Below are 17,118 nucleotides of genomic sequence, written 5' to 3' on the forward strand. Positions count from 1 at the left end.
ACTCTGAAATACATTACATGAAAATCTGCAAAGTCAGAATCTGGATCCAAAAGGAACAGGTACACAGTGGCTATAATTAAACTGTAGCTGTTACAAAGGGCTTATTCCTTCCCTACAAGAGGATTAGTTATAACAGCTTTTGTGACTACCAAGTATGACTAACTGAAAAACAAAAAACATGTTTTGCAAAGTGTTTTGATGTTCTGGAAAACAATTTTTACTCTACAGTTGAAGAAAGTGAAAACTGGTATCAGTTATTTTTTATATAAATAAATGTTCCAACTAGTCACAAAAACCATGGTTTTACAGTTGGTGGTAACAGAACATGAACAAGCAAGTCTCTCTGAATTTGAGAGATTAAGCTACAGCTTTATAATATGAATACCATCACTACTTAGAAGATTGGTCAAAATAATCTCAAATATTTTCTGTTAAGGGGGTTTTAGGAAAGCACGTTGTGCCCAGGAAGAGAAGTTTAAAGCACCAATTATCCCTCCACAGTCATAATTTATAACAATCAATGCAAAACCTAAGAAGTACTTGAAGTGTAGCCCCTTAGATGATAGAACTTGCTCATTTGCCTGAATATGACTCTCACCATAAGACAACACAGTTTTAGCAATCCAGACCAGATGTTTGTTTTCAATTAGTTTTAGTCATTACTTGACAGTAGGAACCGATTTATCTATATCCACAAGAGTAAGGCAGCTGGTTCCCAGATCTCTCCCAGATTCCATTTTTGACTTAACATTTTAAAATACACCAAATGGTAACTAATGGAGAAAATACAGAACAGGAAAACAGTGTTCAAGTAAATGTTATGAGTTCCACTAATACTTTACACTTAAAAATTAAATTATCTTAGATGTGATGAAACCAGAATTCATAGTCTCTGGCTTTCGTATGGAGCCACCTGCAAGTCTAACATGTTACTCAAGGCCACATATGTATCTCATCAGATACAACTGTGTCTCGGCCACACATCTCAGGACAGCGAAATTCAATTTTGCTTTAAATTCAATGAGGTTTTGAGTTGGTTTTGCAAGTAATTATCAAGAGTTTATTGGCATTAACTGAACTAGTATTGTATAATAACAACCGTATATAATATTGTATAATATTAAGAAAATGAATGCTATTATATTCCCACCAATCAGGTAGTTAGATAACAAAATACTAAATTTTTTAAAGCAGCAAATAAATACACTTATTTGGCAGGGACAGAGCAATTTCCAATTCCTTTGCTGCAATAGTGAATAGGAAAACATGCTCTAACAGAGTTAAACAGAGACCACCTAGGGTCCTTCAGGCAGCCAGAAAATTCTGAAGTACTAAAGAACCACCAAGCCTGAAATGAAGGAAAAGCTGCTACAGTAGTTTTTTTCTCTAACAACATCCTGCTTAAGTTCTGAAATCAGGGCTGCTGGGCACTATAAATAGCCCTGGGGCTTTGAAATCAGTGTGTTCCCACATGGAAGGAATATAGCTGAAAATATTCTCTGCAACTTGTTTGCATATAGCTGTTACATTTCCTTTAGAACATTCATTCCTTGTAATTGTATGCAAATAATCAACTTACATAGGATGCTCCATATTCTCATTAGCTGAAAAGTCTCATTGCAAATGACAGTCCAGATGACATTCCATTCTGGATTTAATCCAAAACCCGTTAAAGTCAAAAAGGAAGAAACTTATTTCCAGACTTCGGTGGCCTCAGAGCCCAATCTTGCTTTATTGGCAAAAAGAAACTGTTCATACTCACAAATCAGGCTCCTGACCCAGTTCAGTCTTTAAGTATTGGATAAAATGCTCATATATTCTTCCAATCATATATCCATGGATAACATGGAATTCATTATTCTGAGGTGGCAAATACTTTCAACGAATAAATGACACACCATTCCAACTGTTCCACCTTATATCCACTTTTCATAGCAGATCAACCCCTTCGCAGGGCATTTAAAAGAAAGTCATTAAAATGTCAACCTCATTTGTAATGTGATATTGGCAAAGTACTTTGAACTAAAGCATTTTCAAATACTCCAAAATATTTTCATTATTTGCATTATTCAGACAAGGATCTCCAAGTTTCTCTACTATTTCACAGTTATTTATTATTTAGGGATTATTCAACTGACTCCCCAACAAAAGTGTCAACATATACATTTAAGAAATACAGAAGATTACCTATGGAAAAGAATTATTGAATGTTATAATTGCAAGCATTAAAGTGCACATGTTGAAACAGACACTGATTTTGATTACTTTGTAATTTTTAATAGTATTCTTTCTTCAAACTGCCATACCAGTAGTATACTTAGAGATATGTAATGTTTTTGTTAAAGAGATCAAACTCCACTAGATTAACTGAGTAGTAATTCCTGCTGGATACAGCAGACTGTTTGGAACATCTTCCAAACTAGTGCCATTCCTATATACCTCCTCCTCTCCCATTTGAGATTGCACATGGGGACTGACAACACAAGAACTTTTCTCATGCTTGCTATTAAAATAGCTGTGGTAACTTCAATAGTTCCTTAACTGAGAAAATTATCACTAAAGTCATTTTTAGTTGCCTTAATACAACTGGGCAATGGAAAATGAAATAGCAGTTGGGACTACACATGTAGCTGAACCATCATAGACTGTTTGTTGTGTTTTATAGACAAAAGTTTGTGAACACAATAAGGATCAGCTTTTGACAAAAACAGATTTACAGGTGCTATTAAATGGCACACCATATAATCTTACAAGTTACAGTGAAATTAATTTCTAAACAGTTCTATTACTTGTACATGCCAGTAACAAGTACTTCATAAAATCTATATATACACTGAAGAGTGCAGGCCTTCTATCAAAATGCTCAGTGGTACCTTCAGTTTTTCCACTTTTTATTTCAATTTGAAATTTTAATTTTGAAAACCACCGATTTTTCAATTCATCATTGATATAAGAGTGTAAATTAGTTTCTATGTATTAATCTTATAAAACAGTGTGTACAGACATTTTGGATTAAGACAGCAATGTCTAAACCACGGTGAAAGATAAATTCACTCTTACTGTGTTAAATTCACTCTTACTGTGGACACTACCAATAAAGGTAATACCTTTTTCCTCTACAGCTTTTTCAAAGACTCATTAAAAATAAAAGGACAATCATGATGTTGTCCAACCATGTTGACTGACTACAGACAAACATAAAAAATTAAGAAAAATCAGAAAAATTACTCTTTTCTTTAGCCTTGGTTACTGCATGAGTAGGTAGGTGTTACAATACTTGCAACAACATAAGTGCTACCCATTAGGACAGAAAGTGATGGATGACAAAGAATATTTATGTGCATTTTGGAACAGCAGGCTCCAATTTTATTTAAGTTGTGTGCTTGCACACACACAAGATGTTGCAGATATGCGTAAGAGTACCTCCACATAATCTATGGTTGAGGGATATCAAAAAAAGCCTTAGATGCAATCAAACACTGAGCTGGAAAAGGCAAAGACTGCCTGCAGAAATCTAGAATCATACTTTTCCCCTCTCACAGATTTTGTGTCCCCACTTGCTTCATTATACATTCTGCAGAGAGGAGCTTCTTGGATGAAACAAGTTTACCTAGTTTATTCCCAGAAATTTCACTTCCGAAGACTGTTCTGCTGCCACAATACTGCATTTGACCCTATCAATTGTGGCTGCATATCTTGTATTCCTAAACTGTGGCAATTAAAAAAAAAAAAACAAAAAAAAAAAACCTCCCCTCTATTTGCACGAAAAACAACATACCAGAGTCAGCCAAACTGGCTTTTTCAGAAAAATTCTGTTTTGGTCCTGACCAGATGACTGGATATACTACAGCATAAATTCCAATCCCTGATGGTAATTTAGTCCATCATGGAGGGAACTCTTGCTTATCTTCCAAATCAGAAAAGAATGGCTAAGCAAGCCTGAGATGAGCCTGAGAGTACAAAATTGTAACTAATTCACCTGACCAACTGAAGACAAGACCTTTTGTTATATTGCAAAAGAAAGCATCAAGTAAGTAACTCACCTTGGGATAGCCTCCGTGCCAAATCCTGACCCCAACAGCAGAAGCAGTGCATTTGTATTAACAGCAGCAGTATTTTAAAAAAACAAACAAACAAAAAACCCAACCAAAACCCAAACAACCAAACCTACGAAAAGAGCAATTGCTGCTTAAGTACAAGAAACATTTTGATCACACAGGGTGAACTGCTATGAGTTTTGTCATTTAATTCAACAGGAGCCAGATTACAACCTTAAAAGTATAATGAAAGACTATAATCAAGTAAAGTTTCTGCAGTCTTGATGACACACTCTAACCATTTTCACAACTTCTGTCTTAAATTAATACTCTTCATTAAAGTACACAAACATTCTAAAAGCTACCTGCCAAAGTTTTCACACATTACAGAAATCCTATTACTCTAAAAACATTAACTGAAGTGTGCAGTTAACTGAAAGCGGGAGCTACTGAAAAAATGTATTTGTATTCTGTACAATGTGCTAAAGTGAGGCTGGACTTTTTGATAATTAATAGGGAAAAAACAGCTTTGGTCTTCATAGAGTGTCCATAAAGCTTAAGTATAAACTTGAATATAAAGACATATCCACAGAATAGTTTTCTGATTAACTGGAGAACCTGAGCCAACTTACAACGGATACGGAGGTATCCTGTCATTACTCAAAGTGCATTATTTCAATTATTTATTTTAGGACACTTAAACAAATGAAGTGAAATGTTCAGGTTTTAGCAACGAGAAGAAAAAAAAAAATCATGAAGGGGCAGATGGTAAAAAGGGCAACAATTGTCAATTTGCAAGCCTCTCTGTAAATGAAAAACCAGGAAAAACATTAAAAGAACAGAGAAATGTATTTTACCACGATGGTTCTCATCTATTTTTACATCATTAAAAAATTATTTGCATTTAACCTTGAAGAGAGTATATTTTATATGGAAACCTACTAAGTGAAATAGTTGGCAAGGTGTGAATTTATTATTAAAAATCAGAAATATTTTACATATTCCTGGATCTTATGCTATATTGTTTTTGAACAAAGTTACTCTTAAAAATAGTTCGAATTACTCCTTTTCCACTTAAAACAGAGCACCATGTATAAGTAAGCGTTTCTTGATTTAAAAGTCTTCTTTTGTCTAGTGCTGTTATATATAAAGTAATTCAGAAAAACATTTCTAAATCCTAGCCTTAAAAAATCCCCAAGTCTTATTAGGCACCTAAATTGACTAACCAAATCTGTTTTAAACGTGACTAACCAATGCAAATATTTTAGATCTAATTTTCTTATTCTAGAAATTCTTTTTAATGTGAAAAAGTACACGTGTGGGCAGAATGGTTAACATACAAATATGAAATCATGTACTTTTATTTCTCTACCATTAACATTAGAATACCAGAGTATCTTTTCAACCCATATACTTACCTGTTTATTCACAACTCATCATTTTGATGTTTTAGTGTCTGGATGAAAACCTCTAACCATCACTTTCTAATTACTGGCCAAGCTAGAACAACAAATTACCAGGAACCACTCTCATCACTGTGGCTAGCAAGGAGAAAGGACAAGGGCTCTATTTCCTCCTGTGAATTTATAGCAAGGCACACTCTAATCCCAATTCTCATGCAAGATTTACAGAGAAATGCTGTACTTACAGGAATAACTATGAAGTCAGTGACATTGTACCCAATTAGCTGTACCCAACTTATTTATAATCCAATTATTGTCCCCTGTTAATGGAGGATTTTGTCAGTATTTTGGGAAATTTACAACCTGTTGTCCTGAACAGAATCCTTTTCACATGGATCTCAATTGTTTCTAAGCACTGAACACACCTAGAACTCTAAGACTTCCTTACTCACTGTTTTCCCCATGTAAATAACTACCTTTTTTCCCACATATGTAGTGGAAAATTATAGAAGAGGAGAGCACTGTCTGCAGAAAACTTTCTCCATCAGGATGCCTTTAATTCAGTAAAAGTTCAAGAATGCAGTCGAGTTTTATTGTGTAAATTAAAGGGAAATGCAAGGCTATGAAGACACGAAAACAACGTGAATTGTGTCCTTCCAAAAATCTGATCATTCTGAAGTTATTTTCCCTGAAAATTCTGTGATCTCATTGATAAGAACACAAATAAGAAGTCCTTTAACTCTTAAGAAAATGTAATAAAGGTAATAATGCCAAGAGAGGAAATGAGAGTTTCAGATGGCATTTCGTTATCCTTGCAGGATACTACTCACTGTAAAGTAGTCTCCTCCAGAGAGGATTCCTCCATATTCAGTCAAAAAAAATCACCTGAAAACAGAATTTCAATTTCAATTATAATGATAAAACAAGCTCAGAGTCACCATTCATTAAATACTGAATTTAACTTCACATCTAACCTCTTCTTCAGTCAGCAGCTTGGCTGATCCATGCTAATTTTCCATCAATAACAAAAACCACAGGTATACACAGTCAGACAAAAGACAGTGGTCTTTTATCCTCATGCAAATAATTGCAATAGTTACCAGTTCAAATTAAAATGGTATCCAAATTTAAATTACACACAGACTCACAGAGCATAAATCAAAACGTCATCAGATAACTTTTTTTGCTCCATCAGAAGTTAATTACTAAACAGAGAAACAAATTTAAGGACCAGATGCTTGTACTCATTTTATTAATTGCTCATCATACTGTATATAGCTAGTAATGAACTCTATATACAAATTGTAAGTCAAGTGAAGTTTCAGCAATCAACAACCTTACAACCAGTGCAATGTCTTTTGCAGAAACTAAGCTATAATTTTACTCACTCAAAACTGAAGCGAATGATAGTTTATATACATTCCTATTGACAAAACTAGTAAAGGCATTTTAACCCTGGAGGTTTTGCAATGGCCCTATCTTTTGGCAGCTATATGAACTTTTGTCTGGTTATCCAAAAGTGAAGCTTATGTGGTTGCACTACTTGTGTATCTGTCCTGTTCTTATTACTTTTGAATCCATGGAGCAACTTCATCTAAAAGGGGCTGTGGGGGAAGCAGAATGCATTAACAATAAACAAACTTCTACAATTTTTGTGGTGAAAAAGACAGTGAACAGGTAGAAGGAGGTTCAAGGAAAAACTATCTTCTGCTTAGGATTGGCATCAGACGACAGAAAGGCACAGGGAGCACAGGAAACAAAACTGTAAGAAACTACACTCTGGGAAACTGTTTGTAAGCAATATGTTCTAATTATGTGACGAAGGATTCTTGGTTCATAATAAAGATTGGTGTATATAATTTGCATGTTTGTAGGATTTTTTAATATCATGGCTCTGTAACTGCCAAGGGCTCTGATCCTGTCAGAAAGGAAGCATCCACAATTCCTAGAATACTAGATTGGAATTCTTGCTAATCACAAGCTTGCAGATGCTGCTCAGCAAATCTCAGAACTGTGCCCAAATTTGATTCAGACTACAGATGCTTATGTACTTTAAATCCAATCAATATGCCAATCATTACAGCAAGGCAATTCCAGCAGAGTTTTCTGGGAACAGCAGAGTTGATTTAAAAAGGTGGAATGGACATTTGAAATTACAACCTCATCATCTACCAGATTCCCTCCTGTGCCCCGTGTGAACTTTGGTATGAGTTTTCTGGTTTCAGTTTTCAAATTTACTTGCACTCAAGACTGCTTGATTCCAAATAGGCATTCTGTGCTGTATGGTACTACTCATTGCAACTTATGGCCTGACATATCTAATCACAAATATTAATATTCCAGAGCGGGTAACAGGTGGCATCAGTGGATTTCTTAAAAATATAGCTCTTCCAGTGTGCAATGTCTCCTAACACCCAGCCTTTCAGACCCACACACCACTTCGGATTCTGCCAATTAACCCTTAGATATAAAAATAACCTTCAATACCAGCGCTAATGGAGCTTAAACAAATGTGAAAAGCTTCAGACTACCTTCTGTTTAAAAAAAACTTTCTAAGATGTCAAATACAAGCTCACAGACCTTACTGAAAGCTGATGATATGCGTGAAAGCAAAGAAACAGTTAATCTTTTCACCAAAAAAAAATCTCAACATATTCCTGTTGTCTCCATTTGTGAGAAACAGATGACTGATACTCAGCTCAATCAGAGTCTGACAGCAATTACAAGCTCCTTAACCGTCACTCTTCTAACAAGACCTAAGATTCTTAAGTGATTTCTAATGCAGATAGAAGGGCTCAGGGAACATGGAACACAAATCCAATGGAAACTAGGCTTCACAAAACAGCTTGTAATTACCATGTTCTAATTAGATGCTGAAAGACACACAACCATCCACAATTAATTCTATTTGTGATATGGCTTAGGGAACATCACAACTAAGTTAGAAAAGACCACAAGTGCCAAAAAATGTGAAAGCAATGCTAGGTGGTTCCCATTATGTGGCCTACTGAAAAACAAAAAAACTCATCTTGTATAATACTTGGAATTTATTTTAAACAATCCAGTCCTTATGACTATAATTAGTTACATTACAGCTGCTAAAAAAACTAGACAATTAGTAGTTTTAATAAAATAGCCATTAACTTGTACCTATAAATGCCTGGTTTTAAGAGCAGTATATTTAATAGTTTAAAAGAATCATTACATTTGTCAATTAGCACCATCTTCTTTTAATTAAAACATCTTTTGATAAGTGGGGAAAAAAAATACAGGAGATGTTTCATGAAGTTTAAACAGAGCAGACAATTCTTCTGACTAAAATCCAATTTTTAAGGTCTGTAATGGTTAAACCAATGTTTTGAGCTGTAAACGTTGATACACAAGCTAAACAGAGAAAGGAGGGAAGTTGCACAGATCATTGGACAAAGTTCTACTTTAAGGAGGTTATTCTGGTCTTGCTAATCTGGAAAAAGAATGGATTTCGACAGAAAAAACAGATGTTGAAAACTATAGAGGGCTTTCAGAATACATTTAAGAATCACGGAGGGGGAAGGTGTTAACCAAAGAGAGGAATTCAACATCTCACATTATAGTGAACACAAAATTGGGTGAATACAGTCAATGCCTATGATGTAATCTGTGCATTAGTCCCCATTTTAACAGATAAATTACACATCTTATAGGCAATGCTATCATGATTTTAAGCACATCAGGCGTTGTAGACTCAGGAGGACAAAAATAAAGACTTGGCACTGTGATGCTAACACATGCAGAATGTGATTACTTTTCCCTATATCATTTACTAAACCTGCTAATTAATCTGGAGAGCCTCACCCAAGCATCAAATCCACAGATTAACTGAGACGGAAAGCAGTCAATTTACTTCTCTATGAAAACTAACTAAACAGGTGCAGAAATAAAAAAATTAATTTCCACTTCTCATTAGCACAGATATTCTTTTCCAGTCCTGAATGCTAAATCTCAATAAGTCTTCACAGCACAGGTATGCAACCTGTGGAAATGGACTCATGTCTGAAGGAACCTCCAGTATATACAAAAATCCACTTCCCTCAAAGGAAGCAAGTGTCTTACATTTGCCAATACCTTACACTGTAGTAGTTATCCCTTTTCCCTGACCCGACGTCCATCTCTATGTTCCTTTCTTTATGTCAATACTCATTCAACTGAAGTTTATTTTGGTTTAGGGTTTCTGAAGGTGTTTTGGTGTTGTTTTTTTTTTTTCCCCCTCTCAGACAGAGGACATGGGGTCAGGGTTGGGTGGGGAAAGGGCTTATTTGATTCTTTATAGACAGAGTTGTCTATACTGACTCACCTCATGGCTGGAAAAATTCCACTGTGAGCGCAAAAGGGATATCAAGCCAGAGGCACTGGCAAGACAAAGCTGCCCCCTTTTAAGCAGCAGCCTGCACTCAACTTTCAAAACCATCTTTCATCCCAAAGACTTCACTAATAACCATCTCATCAATAGTTTCTGAATAGATATAATATAATCACCATTTCCTACCCAAAGAATAATATTACTACATGACCTGACAGATTTTGAAGTATGAGGTCCCTTAAAGGAAGATTTGACTCTCTTCCTCTCTCCACAGATTATATCAACAATTTAAAAATTCAAATAAGACAGCCAGATCTATTTAACAATATAAGGAAAACATGATTAACACTAGTTTGAACAGTGATTTGTGATATACAGACTCATATCACTTTACCTATTGCCCTCAAGGCAAAAGAGCCTGTAGAAGTGATCGAAAGGATCCATCAAACAATAATAAAGGAGCATAAAAAGCCACTGTGGCATAAACTACTCAAGAGTTCAGAAGTGACCAAGTACTCTGCAGCCTTATATATTTCATATTTAGTTTCTTGTCTATGACTATATGATCCTACACTACATTGAACTACATATACCACATGAACTACCACATTTATTCTCCACTTTCATTTCACATGAGGGACAGCATGCAGGGAATGAATCTGTCACCAGCAAGATTTCTGCATTTATTGCAGAAGCTGGGAAGAATATCCAGAACAAACAAACAAACAAACACATATCAAAAGGATGGAATCACAGTTTAGTAACTTGAATGATATCCTGGTAAATGGAATTGTATTTCTTTCTCTGACACAGAATTTTATGTGGTATTTGCCAAGTCATTGAAACCTAACTTTTCACAACTGACCACTAAATGTAATCCCATCCTGCCCCACATTCCACCTCTACAATTTTATTCATCAGGTTAAAATCTCCAGTACAGATTAAAAGCAATGGCAATGAGAGGCTAGTTATGTTCTTCATGGTCCACCAGACTACAAAAGATAAATTTAGCACTTAGTTTTCATGGTGATCTGCTAACAGCAATACAATGTGAAAGTACTCCTGGATCTAAAGAGAATCTCCTGTAGAAGTCACTGAACTTTTTTCCATTTTTTTTTCCTGACCCTATCTCCATTTCCTCTTTTCCCTCAAAGCTCTTTCCCTTGACTCTCCTGAACTTCTTGCCAGGCCAAGTCTACTCTCTCCTACTTTCCGTTAGTCCTTCAACGATGTATCCCCAGTCATCCCCTTTTGTTTTCTTGTCCAGCTGCTTTTACATTTTATATCCTTTTCCCAGTATTAGTCTTCCTTCATAGCTCCACGTCTCACCGTGTTTCCCATGCCCTCTTCATTTCATATTCACACTCAGCCCACAGTAGCTAAGAATGAGCTTCCCCATTTCCTGAATTCTAGCAGCTTTCTTCCACTTCTCAGTACCTTAGTTCAGCATGAGATTTTGAGAACATGAGTAAGAAGAGTTGCTTTGCCCCTCAGTTGTAACACACAGTTCTAGTATAACTTATAGGTAATGAGAAACAACTGCAGGGAATTACAAAACAATGCCTTCAGCTGGGTTTCCGGATATAAGAATAGATAGTGTTTCAGACCACGAATCCATCTAGCACAGTGGCCTTTATCCATAAGTAGATGCCTAAGGAAGAGTAAGAACAGGAAGTAAAGAAAGCATATGCTTATCTTAGTACACTCCCAACCTCCAATTATTTTCAGCTGAGGGGATTTCTTGAACCTGATTTTATGTACCTAAAAACCTCCACTTTATCTTTCTTCCAAGGACCTTTCCCAGACTCCCACTGAGCCCACAGAAACTTCTCAAACACCCAGTGGCAATACAATGTTATAAAAAGCACCACCTTTCTCTGCTCTGAGTGTGGGACTCACTAGCTTCATATGAAGGTCCATCCTCCTCATACTAGAACAAGTCAACCCCCATCCAGCTTCTCTTTGCTGTTACACGCATCCAAACTCTATACAGTAATTTGTAGCCCTCTACCACATCCTCAAACTACCTCTTTTCCAGGCTGAAGACAGCCCTAGCCTAATCAGTAGATGCTCATAAAACAAGAGCATTCCCCATCACAGAACCTGTCACTGTGAGGCAGAAAGACCACTCAACACTGAGCAAGTTAAAGCCTGCAATTCTACCTGCCAGTGGTATATTCCTGCTCCCTGAAGAATCGTCAGAGAATTTACCTGTCAAGATGCAAAAAGCTCTTTTGAAGATATACAGAATACTTTCTGAAAAACTGTTTCACAGAGATTACAAAAGACGACTCCTGACAATAATAGAGACCTCTCACCAAGGCTCAAGATTTTATTCTAGAAGTCATAAGAATTTAAGAGGGTACAAGACCACATTTTTGTCTTCTGACTTCATGAACTACCTTCCTCTGAAACAGCTAAGTATTTTGCTGAAATTAAAAAAGGTTTGAAGGAGATACCTGGCATAAGAAGTTACAGACCATCCTGTTAATATTTAGGGAAGTAATATGCAACTTTAAAACAAGAACCAATTATTTAAAGTGCCAGGCACAATTAAATATAAATACCATGGCTTGTATAAGCTATAAAGCACTGAGAAAGAGCAAGTACCAGTTTCCAAAATGTTTAATTTGCTGATGAAGCAAACTCAGCAGTAAGGAGGAAGTGAACCAATTACATTGCCTAGAATTAAAGAGATGAATAATTTTATGACAGCCACTACTGGCACCAAGATATAAACTTCATTGCCTGCAGTGACTGAGTTCAAGAGAGCGAACTCATGAAATGAAAGACAAGATTAAACTGGCTAAAAATGTGTTCTACAGAGGGAAGTTCTATATTTTAAAAAGATGACATCTGAAAATTCCTTTTTTTTTTCCCCTCAAGAATCTGTTGCATATTCCAAGAAAGCCACTAAACTAGTCTGGCTATGTTGGTTTTAAAACAGCAGTGAAGGTACAGTAATTTAGGTTTTATTTCAGTGCTATTTTAAGACAATGCGTAACCATGTGCATTTACCACATGCATAAGAATACATTTGTATTTGCAAATAAACTACATAACTGGCAGAGGGCATTTACACACATACTCAGTGGTAGTCTTTAGCATAATTTCTGAAAATTAATCACGAACATATTTTGGTATGTTCCTAGCTAGTGCAGACACAAACAGTGCCTCCTGAATCATCACTTAAAACCCTCCCACGGACCCTGCAGCTAAGGCTTTTGCTTGTTTTAAACCGGAGGAAAGAAAACAAGCAGTGCCAAGCAGTATGCTCAGACAGAACTAGCTCCTAGAACTGAATTCTCCTGATAATACTGATACTAATTTCAACAGATAGACAAGTAGATGGAAAAAGGCATAATTGCGATACACTTTATGTTTAAACTGTTGCATTGATCTCACTGGGACTATTTGTATGAGCATGTGTATAGCTGTTTATACAACCAGTGTAAATAAGGGTTCTATAATCAGGCTTAAAGCACTTCCCAGTACTTTTGCTGAAGCACTGTTCAGAGACCCTGTAGTAAACTAAAGCACTCACGGAAAGCAAAAGGAAGGAATCAATAAAATAAATGCAGGTTAACTATCAAACTTCAATAGCGTTATTATAAATGTACCACAATTAAATGCAATGAAGTCCACTTTAGAGACGGCTTTGGCAGTGTGAAAGAATAGTTTTAAATTTTATGTGCAGCAAATTATGTACCGTGCTGTTCATATTTTGAAAGTATTTTACACGGTCAGAATTTAAAATACAACAAACATTCACAAAACACCTCAGCCTGGGAAAAAGGAACAGCAAGCAACATAGTACTGAACATCACATTCATCAGTATTGTATCATCATAGTGCTGGGCAGTACAAATATTAACTGACTCGCATTTCTAATAAGTTCTCTAGAACAGATAATACAGTAGCTATGCCAGCCATAGCAAACAAAACATATATAATCTAGCACAAAGTTAGAGCTTATTAGCTCTAACATCTGACCTGGCATGTTAGAGAAAATTATTAAAACGTATACAAAGACATCACCAAAATTTTACTCCTGTTCAGAGCTTTTGCATAAAAAACCCCCGCTGTGCAATGTCACTACATGCAGTGTTAGATTTTATCACCTACCGTACCGGACAGCCTAAGTTGCTCCATCTTTGCATTTAAGACACAAATCACTTCTGCTAGTAGGACACATTACCACTCAAGTTTTCTTTAAAGAAAACTTTCTTTTTGTATTTTTGTATCGAAGAACAACAATTTTCTGTCCCTCTTAAGCTACAGTTTTCACATTGTTTCACATTCTTCTCTAAGCTTCACTCCAGAGTGTTCACACCACTCAAGCCTCACCCTTGAAGGGATGCACCATCTCTTACAAACCAGGCTGTATTAAAAAAAAAAAAAAAACCCCAACAAAACACATTCCTTCAGAATTAAATATAGCCTTTTTGGGAAGTTTGCAAGAGACTATCCATGACATTTGTTAAAAAAAAAAAAAAAAGGAATATTCAAATCATTTTCATATCACAACACCATCTTTCATATTACAGACTGACACCTCACAGCATTTATTTTCTGTTAATTTTGTCTCAAAATTATTTATAGAAATACTACTGTAGGAAAATAAACATTAGAACTGTAACTACACAGCATGGCATAGTGTTTCTTTTGATAAAGGTGTCTCAAAAAAAAATCAAAATAAGCCATCATCAGCTTGACTGAAACATCAGTTTTCTAAGATCAAGGAAATAGTAAGAAGGAATGGATCTGGTTAAGGATAACTAGGCTGGTAGCACCAAGGCATAGTTTTGATAACATTCTTCTTCCACCTAGTGGCAAGAAGCATAAAAAACAAGGTCTTTAGGAGTGCAGTCATAAGATGTTTTCAAACACCAACTCTATAAAGATTCACTGACGTTATAAGGAGGACTGAGTCATGTAGAATTCTGGTTTTCACGTTCAAGTTCACAAGTAATAAGCATACTATCACAAGGAGCTTAGAAATGCACTTACAAGACAGAATTGTTGAAACAAAGCTAAGTTCTCTTTACGAGTATATTTTTCATTCATGAAGCTCAGTATTTTTGTTTTCCAGGTTATTCAGTCTGATCATCTTCTAAGTAAGAGGTTGCAACTATCCAAATCTGCATTCTGCCTCAACTGCTCAAGTATTTACTAAGAAGATTTGAAAAAAAAATTTAAAAACATTATAGCAAAACTGCTCAGCATTTCATTAAACTTAGTAAATCAAATACGACAGTATAAACTAAGACAGATAATTCTATTGCCCTATAGACAGGGGGGTGGTTGTAGCAGAATATAAGAACTAATTAAAAGTTTCTGCTGAATTATCTGGCCACAGTGGAAAAAACACGCCTATTAGTATTGAGCACTATGTAAGCAATAGAAATATATCAATTATCTCAATTGGAATTTTAAGTAAGAGCAGTGTTTTCAAGCTCACGTTCTGCTCCTCTTTAGGATCAACATTCTTACAACAGAACCTACTGAATTAGAAAATGGATTAAACAGAAGTGTATTTTCAGAGGCAATGACAAGTTGACACTATGTTCTTGTGTTTTCAACTAAGCCGGGCACTAAACTTGGGGGAACTCCATCCCTTATCCTTTGTGTGGGATCTTCTCCTGAAAAAGGACAGGAATTATTGCCTCCACTTTAAAAAAAAAAAAAAAAAAAGCACTGAAAACATGCTTGGATATTTACCATGTCTGGTATCTGTTAGCAGCAGGACTAACAAAACATAGCTCTTCATACATTTATATTTTATACATACACTCTGTCTCCTAAGCTTCTTGCCTCAAGATAACACTAGGGCATAGGTCTATGAAATCTAAGCTCACCTCTGTGACAGCACCTCCTTAAGTTCCACACATTTCCTAGTTTCCCAATCAGAGTCTAAAGGTAAGAGGCTATAAGTACTACAGCTGAAGTTAAGCATGCACCTACTGCTTCAAGTATTGGGCACTACAACTACAGGATAAGGGCTAAGAGATGATCTCTCCTTTTCCTCAGTTTGGGGTGCTATAGTGAGGAACTGCCTCCAACTATTCATGTCCACACATTTTGCAAGAATCCAGTATCTTTTGAGGCTGTCTGTTCCTCTGATTCTGCTGAAATTGGCTAATAGATTTAAAAATTGTTGTGGTAGTGGGGGAAAAGGTGATGACAACATTGCCAGAAAGGCAAGAAGGTAGTGATAACCCAACGGCCTCATTTCCTTAGGAATTCTGGCTAAATATGGTAAAATAATTTAAAATTGCCACAACATTGTCATTTTCACATGTCACACTTAAGGTTATCTAAAGCCTCTGCAGAGCTAAAAACAAAACGAAACAAAAAATCAAATACTGTGCACTCCCCAGTGGGTATTCCCCCATTTCCAAAGGAATAAAATTCCTGCATCTTAGACTCAGTATGTCACAGGATGTAAGTGGCACAAGGCCAAATATTATCCACAGGAAACATTTATGAGACAGGTTGAAGTTTTTTTTTTTTTTAATTTTTTTTTTTTGAGAGCACAATGGATAAGAAGTGCTCACAGGGTTGAAGTGTTTAAATCCATTTCAAAGTGAAATGGATTTGTGGATAGACTGCTTGCATGATCTAGGCTTTCTATCATATAGCTCTGCATTTTAACAAATTTATATCCTACATAAAGTATACCCAGTGTGACAATTTAGATAAGTTATCTGTATTATTCTCGATACAAGTTTGACATACAAAACCAGCACAATGCTGAATGCCTATATATATGTATGCATGTATATACACACATACACTGAGCTAGACTGGATTGAATCACATTCCTTCTAAACCAGGATTAACAATTAATGACCATGTACTTAAATGGAACTCACGCAGAACAGAGTTTGTTTTGTCTTTTCTTCATGTTTGCACGTCATCAAAAAAGAGAGGCAACTTAGGAAAGACAGGCTACAACTGGACTCACCAGTGTAGAACAAGGCCTGGTTAAAAAGCAGATAAGAGCGAGAAACCTACGAACTAGCTAGTCATCCCAATGAACATTGATACCCATCCCTGCAAAGTCCTGGGAGCTTTAAGTGATGCTGGCAGGCACCGTATTGTCCACTGATGAGCCATGAATTCACTACTATGTGCCGAGACACTGTGCTTCCTTCTAACATTTGCCTTATGTAGAGACTCCTTCCTACAGTAAGTTTATACCAAGGGATTAATGTAACTTTAAACCTTCAGAAGCAAGTCAGTGCACAGGTTCTAACTCTGAACTCGATGAACCCATATGAAAACCTTCTGATGAAAGCCAGCACTTACAGTTCAAACAGACTCTTAAAGCTTAGAA

This window comes from Ciconia boyciana, chromosome 5 (assembly GCF_034638445.1).
Source record: "Ciconia boyciana chromosome 5, ASM3463844v1, whole genome shotgun sequence".
NCBI classification, from domain to species: domain Eukaryota; kingdom Metazoa; phylum Chordata; class Aves; order Ciconiiformes; family Ciconiidae; genus Ciconia; species Ciconia boyciana.